This window comes from Triticum dicoccoides, chromosome 1A (genome assembly GCF_002162155.2).
Source record: "Triticum dicoccoides isolate Atlit2015 ecotype Zavitan chromosome 1A, WEW_v2.0, whole genome shotgun sequence".
NCBI lineage: Eukaryota > Viridiplantae > Streptophyta > Magnoliopsida > Poales > Poaceae > Triticum > Triticum dicoccoides.
Window position 1 is genome coordinate 287,090,092 of NC_041380.1, and position 7,516 is coordinate 287,097,607.

Below are 7,516 nucleotides of genomic sequence, written 5' to 3' on the forward strand. Positions count from 1 at the left end.
GGTAACCCCCAGTACTCCAAAACTTATCCAAAATGACCCGAACCATTCCGGTGTCTGAATGTTACCTTACAATATATGAATCTTTACCTCTCAACCATTTCGAGACTCCTTGTCATGTCCGTGGTCTCATCTGGGACTTCGAACAATCTTGGGTCATGAAATCACATAACTCATAATACAAATCATCATCGAACGTTAAGCGTGAGGACCCTACGGGTTCGAGAAATATGTAGACATGAGCGAGACACATCTCCGGTCAATAACCAATAGCAGAACCTGGATGCTCATATTGGCTACTACATATTCTACGAAGATCTTTATCGATCAAAACCGCATAACAACATATGTTGTTCCCTTTGTCATCGATATGTTACTTGCCCGAGATTCGATCGTCAGTATCATCATAGTAGTTCAATCTCGTTACCGGCAAGTCTTTTTACTCATTCCGTAATGCATCATCTCGTGTCTAACTCATTAGACACATTGCTTGAAAGGCTCATAGTGATGTGCATTACCGAGAGGGCCCAGAGATACCTCTCCGATACATGGAGTGACAAATCCTAATCTCGATCTATGCCAACTCAACAAACACCATCCGAGACACCTGTAGAGCATCTTTATAATCATCCAGTTACATTGTGACGTTTGATAGCACACAAGGTGTTCCTCCGGTATTCGGGAGTTGCATAATCTCATAGTTAGAGGAACATGTATAAGTCATGAAGAAAGCAATAGCAATAAAACGAAACGATCAATATGCTAAGCTAACAGATGGGTCTTGTCCATTACATCATTCTATAATGATGTGATCCTGTTCATCAAATGACAACACATGTCTATGGTTAGGAAACATAACCATCTTTGATTACCGAGCTAGTCAAGTAGAGGCATACTAGGGACACTCTGTTTGTCTGTGTATTCACACCTGTACTAAGTTTCCGGTTAATACAATTCTAGCATGAATAATAAACATTTATCATGATATAAGGAAATATAAATAATAACTTTATTATTGCCTCTAGGGCATATTTCCTTCAGTTTCATGGTCCCCTGCTTGCCTAATTCTCACTCAGCATATATAAGTATTCATTGGACTTGCTGTGACGTGCTAGTATGTTGCAATGCAATCATGCTACCTCCCCTATGTCTGGTGCCTTGCTTCCTTCCGATGATGCTATAAAGTATCACATTATTGTTGGTGGTTTTACAGTACTTGACTATCACACGGCCGAACATCTCTTATGCGGTCAACCATATGTGCCAATATCTTCATGCTCCTCGGACTTCACACTGGTCAGCTGTGAAGCGTATATCGCGTTACATCTCTCATAATGTCTCCTATTTTTTGCATCTTCGGTCTACCTCTTCGAGTGCTCCCTTGGCGTTCTTTGATGCAGATTGGGCTGGGAGCCTGGATGACCGACGATCAACGAGGGGCTATGCTATCTTCTTTGGTCGCAACTTGATCGCCTGGAGTGCGCGCAAGCAGGCCACAGTATCTCGGAGTAGCACTGCAACAGAGTACAAGATGGTTGCCAATGCCACAGCTGAGCTTATTTGGGTATAGTCTCTGTTGAGAGAGTTGGGAGTCTCTCAAGAGCAGCCACCGGTTCTTTGGTGTGATAATATTGGTGCGACGTATCATTCATCTAATCCAGTTTTTCATGCTCGTACCAAGCACATCGAGGTTGACTATTATTTTATGAGGGAACGTGTTGCACAGAAACTTCTTCATGTCAAGTTCACGAAGCCACTTCCACAACCGCAGTTTGAAGGTTGTAGGCACAATTTTAACTTACATCGTACTTCACGCCACAGTTAAGATTGAGCAAGGGTGTTAGATAATAGCCAGCTAATCACACCATAGTGGGCACAATTTATACATAGTTTATACATAGCCAGATAATAGCCAGCTTTGTTGCCATCAGGAAAGCCAGTAAAGCTATAGCCAGCTAATTACACCACAGTGACAGAACAGAAAAACTGTGGTGTGACTAACTGGTTGTAGGCACAATTTATACATAGTTTCTATGTATACCCCTGTATCTTGTATTTGTACACCACAGTGTAAGCTTATATATACTCTCTCCATTTCATAATATAGTGCTTCCTCTATCTCTGTGCTTCAATTTTGGCCGTAATTTTAACTACCAAGACCGATTGCGGCGGGAGCAAAAGTTATATCAATGAATTCGTATTCGAAAGAAGTTTTTAATTATGTAACTTTTTCTCCCGCTGCAGTCGGTCTCGTTCGTTAAATTTATGGTCAAAGTTTGACCTCGGAAAGCGCGGGCGCTCTATATTTTGAAACGGAGAGAATATGAGGGTGTTTGGATACTCTCTAGTCATGTGACTAGTAGTAGTCAGACTAAAAGTTTTTTAGTCAGGCCCTGTTTGGAAGGTGACTACTACTAGTCAGCATTAAATGTCTCAGTATTAAATTTTTCTCTCTCCCTTCCATTTATCTCTCTTCTCTCCCTTGTGCCCGCAACAGGATGGGCCCGCCAATTAATTAGAGAGACTTTAGTCACTTTTAGTTGGGGGTGGGGTGACTAGGGACTACACTAGTTTTAGTCACCCATTAGTCAGGGATGTTTGAAGGTTTACTGACTAAAAGTGACTACTACTAGTCTCTAGTCACTAGTGATCCAAACACCCTCTATATGAGATAGTCACACCCATATTGGGTGTCGTGCAGTTTCCCAAACATATCTTTTACATCGGCCACGCCCTGTCCTGCGCAAAGTAGTTTCGTGAGTTTTATATGGGCTCTTCATGCTTCTCAAGCTCTTTCCGCTCAGCCAAGAAACATGCAGACTGGAACACAGGGAATGCGTGGGGACTGGGCACAAGGCGTTATTCCACTCTGTCAGATTCGGCCGGCTTCGCGCTACGTTTCTTCGCTAAGAAATCGGGCGCCTTTTCTCGTGGGGCGGCGCGACAAATGGTACAAAGTAGACGAAAGTATGAACTGGGAGCACGGCACATAGTAGATTCGCAACCTGAAAGCTGGTCAGGGCGCATCAGCCTCCTGAACCTGCAAGGCCGCAACATTCTGATCTGGAACAACTCGGAAGAACGTGAAGAAAAGATACAGTAAAAAGAAGATGCACTTCCAGGTATTCAACCTCCCCGAATCAATCAGAGCAGGAACGGAATTTGTTCTCTTTTTTTACAGCCACATAAGTATATCATATGCATTGCGCATCGACGCACGGGATCGATGCTTTTGTTGCCATCAGGAAAGCCAGTAAAGCTATAGCCAGCTAATCACACCACAGTGACAGAACAGAAAAATAGAAATGGTGGTGGAGAGGAGCCTTTTTTCTTTTCTTTTCTATGCCGAGTCATGATGTAATATTGGATTGATTAACACAACATATGGTGCGACCACAGTCACAGCAGACCGAGCAGAGACGAGCGCTTTGGCGTCGGCATGTGGCTAGCGGCAGACGATGCAGAGGACGACGGCGATGATGAGGATCAGGATGAGGAGCGGCAGGGATACGATGAGCACGAACTCCATCCGCCCCTTGCCTGCAGACAGAATAATCGAAAATTTAATCTTTCATTCTTGGTTTTTTACGTCGAGAAACAGAAAAGTGCTACTCTGAAGTCTCAGCTCTCAAGAGGGGTAGAAAGCAAAGCAATATCAAAATGCTATGCCATTGCCTTTTCAGTCTATCTCTCCCTGAAGGCCTGAACTGCTGTTCAACGGCCGCCTGTGGATCTAATGCTCCAACAGTGGGTCAGACCCTCTAATCGCGCAGAAAGATTCAAACGGGAATGAGTTACTCCCTCCGATCCAAAATAAACATCATGGTTTTAGTTCAAATTTGAAAGAACTTGTAATTCATATTTCCTGAGCCGCACCAAATCTTGTAAGGATTGCTTGCAACTTGTCAAGCATCCGCCTCGATCTTGGCTTGTTCGAGGCTTGGATGCTCAGCAAAGGCAAAGCCAGCCCCTTAATTATTACCAAAGGTGGGGGGATGGGGATCTAATTCCCTTGAATGACCACATCAATTAGACAATTATCAGTGAAACGATGGATTCGATTCCTCGTTGGCGTGCCGTCCTTTCGCATGGGTCAAACCTGGCTAAATAAAGCTCTCTACAACAGAAGATTGTAGGTGATGTAGGTGGTGGACTATAGGTTCCTGATCCATTATAATTGGTGAAACTCCCTCCGATTTGACTGAATTAGAACAACTGCTAGTGCTACTCAATCCTAAGCAGCAGCTGGGTGGTCTAATTCGAGCTAAATAATTAGTACTTGTACTCGCTATTCGAAAGCTGCAGAGCAGTACCGACTGGATCACTCTTGGAGCCAGTCAACAGAGGGGTCACCCGTGCGTGAGTCCTGGAGCTCACTGAGGAATAAATCCAAAAACAAAAAACAAGATTTGACAGGGACAAGATGAGAATTAATTGTCTAGCACAGTACCTGCCCAATCGAGCTGCTGATCTTGCTGCTGCTCCTGGCCTCCTTCCTTGATCCGTCGGAGACGAGAGGCTTGGGAGGGAGGCGGAGGGGAGGAGCGGAGCAGTGGAGCTTGGCGGCGATGGGGCAAGTGGTGTTGGTGCCGGTGCGTGGGCTAAAATAATCGCTAATCAGGCAGAGAAGATTGGAGTGGAGAAGAAAGGAAGAAAGTAGAAGCGGAAAAACGCGTGACGTGTGGCTCGCGAGTGTGAACCGAGGACCCCGGAGCCACGCCCGGGCCCAGGTGTCAGGGAGACGTCTGCGTCCGGTGGACGGTGCGCCACGTGCGTGCGTCTGGTTGGACGGACAACCAGGGGTGAGCGCAAACGAAAGACAGACGCGGCGATCACACTCTGCTGAAAGAAGCGTGGCCAATATCTGAAGAATTCTTCGGGAGCTTCCTTTTTTTGCGACAAAGTCAAGAGCTTACATTACACGGCAGTATGCACTGTACTGACACCCGCACACACACGAACAGACACATGGATCAATCAATACTCAATAGTACATTTCATGTCGAGAAGCTAGTAGGAGAAAAGGGGATAGCGATCACACCGAGCAAGAGCTGCAGACAAAATACACGATGACAGTATGAGACAGACGCAGCAACAACACTACTACTACGAGGCTACATGATACGCAACATCCGGCGAGGCGAGCTGGCTGGCTGGTTAACGGCAGACGATGCAAAGGATGATGGCGATGATCACCACCAGCGCCACGAGGGGCAGCGAGATTATCAGTACCATCTGCATCTTGCCGGCTGCTGGTGCTCTGACGCGCGACCTGCAAAACGAGGAGGGAAAGAAAACATCTCACTGACGAGTGACGAACATGTAGCCCCGAACTACTGTCAAAGATATAGTATATGAGCTCTGCCTGGTGGGAAAACAACCGTATATATCAGCGTACGTACCTGAAGGCTGAAGCTGTGGCTCCTCCTGCTGCTCTGCTCAAGATATCTCTCCCAGCTGATGGCGAGAAGCTTAAGCACGAGGATGAGGCAGGCAGAGCGAAGCAAACGGAGGGGGTTAAATGGAGGGATTATGGAAGGGAGGGGAGGGGAGGGGCGGGGAAAGCCAAGGAATCAATCCGGGAGAATGGTTTGCGCTGGAAGTATCGTCGGTTAAGTACCCCCCGTCCAAGGAGAATCAAGTAAGGCGACGCGTGCCACCAGCAGCTATTAAGCTTTCCGTCTTTTCATCATTCCCATGTCGGCAGGCATGCTTGTTTCAACCGGAAGCATCCAGGCATGCCCATGCACGCCCGGCGTGATCCACCCGTCCAGTTGCTTTTTCCTTTAACTAGCAAAATAGCCCGCAACAGAAAAAAAACTGTTGGACTATGGATGGGTATAGATCTATATAAGACATTAATCCCTGATTAATCTTAAGGCTCATGTATGAGATGGCAGGTGATGAGAAGTTTAGTCCCACCTTGCTAGTTGAGGAGAGCCGAGACCTCTTTATAAAGGAAAAAACTTTGTTTTTGCCACTCTAGTTTTTGCCAACTTTCATTATGCCACTCTAGAATTTGACATCTCACTTTTGCCACTCTTAGCTTTTGATAATATATCACTTTTGCCATTCCATGACAAAAATGATAATTTTTCATTTCACTTTTGCAACTCTTAGCTTTTGCCGCGGGTTGCGGGAATGAGCCGAGCCGTGCACGATGTGTCTTTGTTTTCTTCTTACCAGGTCGCACGAAATTGTTCCGTCCTGATGGGGAATGGCACACATGCTTCTGTTCATGGTGTTGGCATGGTAGATCTGAAGTCTACTTCAAGAAAGATCATGCAACAGATGAACGTGCAACATGTCCCCGCCATAAAGAAGAATCTCATTAGTGGCTTCCTTCTATGTAAAAAAGGGTTTAAGTTAGTATTTGAGTCTAACAAAGTAGTCGTATCTCGGTATGGACTATTTGTTGAAAAAGTATATGATTGTGGTGGTTTGTTTCGCCTTTCTCGAGAGGATTCTGCAATAAAATCGTGAACCAAATTCATTCCGATGTAAACGAATCTAAGGTTTGGCATTCACGTCTTTGTCACATAAATTTCGGTTGTATGACGCGGCTAGCTAAGATGGACTTAATTCCGAGTTTCATTTTAGCCAAAGGCTCTAAGTGCCATGCGTGTGTGCAAGCTAAGCAACCTCGTAAGCCTCACAAGCTTGCGAAGGAGAGACACCTAGCACAATTAGAGCTCATACATTCAGATCTCTGTGAGATGAATGGTGTGTTGACTAAAAGTGGAAAGAAATACGTCATGACTCTGATTGATGATTCCACTAGATTCTGCTATGTGTATTTGTTAAATACTAAGGATGAGGCTCTACACTATTTTAAAGTCTATAAGGCTGAAGTTGAGAACCAACTTGAGACGAAAATAAAATGAGTCCGGTCTGATCATGGTGGAGAGTACTTTTCTAAAGAGTTTGATTTATTCTGTGCGAAACATGGTATTATTCATGAGAGGACACCTCCCTACTCACCCCAATCATACGGGATTGCTGAACGGAAAAACCGTACTCTAACTGATTTGGTTAACGCCATGTTAGATACAACGGGTTTATCCAAGGCATGGTGGGGGGAGGCTGTATTGACATCGTGTCATGTCCTGAATAAAGTTCCCACAAAGGATAATGAGACTACTCCTTATGAGCAATGGGAAAAGAAAAGAACTACACTCTCTTACTTGCGAACTTGGGGTTGTTTGGCGAAAGTCAACGTGCTGATAACAAAAAAGCGCAAGTTGAGACCAAAGACCGTGGACTGCGTTTTTCTTGGCTATGCCAAGCATAGCGTTGGCTATAGATTTCTAGTTGTGAAATCTGATGTACACGACTTGAAGGTCGATACGATCATGGAGTCTAGGGATGCTACATGCTTTGAGGATATTTTCCCCATGAGAGATATGCAAAGCACTTCTAGACTGGAATCTGCTGAGACTCCTGAACCTGCCATTCCAATGAAATACTATGAACATAAAAGTGATGAGAGTTCCACGGCGGATGACGAGGAAGCTTCTGT

General features: G+C 45.1%; 1 long non-coding RNA gene across 1 annotated transcript; it reads right to left on the reverse strand.

The window, feature by feature from the left end:
• Window positions 1-3,092: 3,092 nt before the first annotated feature.
• Window positions 3,093-5,591, reverse strand: LOC119269149. Its single transcript, XR_005133482.1, has 3 exons — window positions 5,400-5,591; window positions 4,448-5,269; window positions 3,093-3,537 (listed from the first exon to the last, which is right to left on the reverse strand). It is a non-coding gene; the product is annotated as an uncharacterized LOC119269149 (long non-coding RNA).
• Window positions 5,592-7,516: the final 1,925 nt, after the last annotated feature.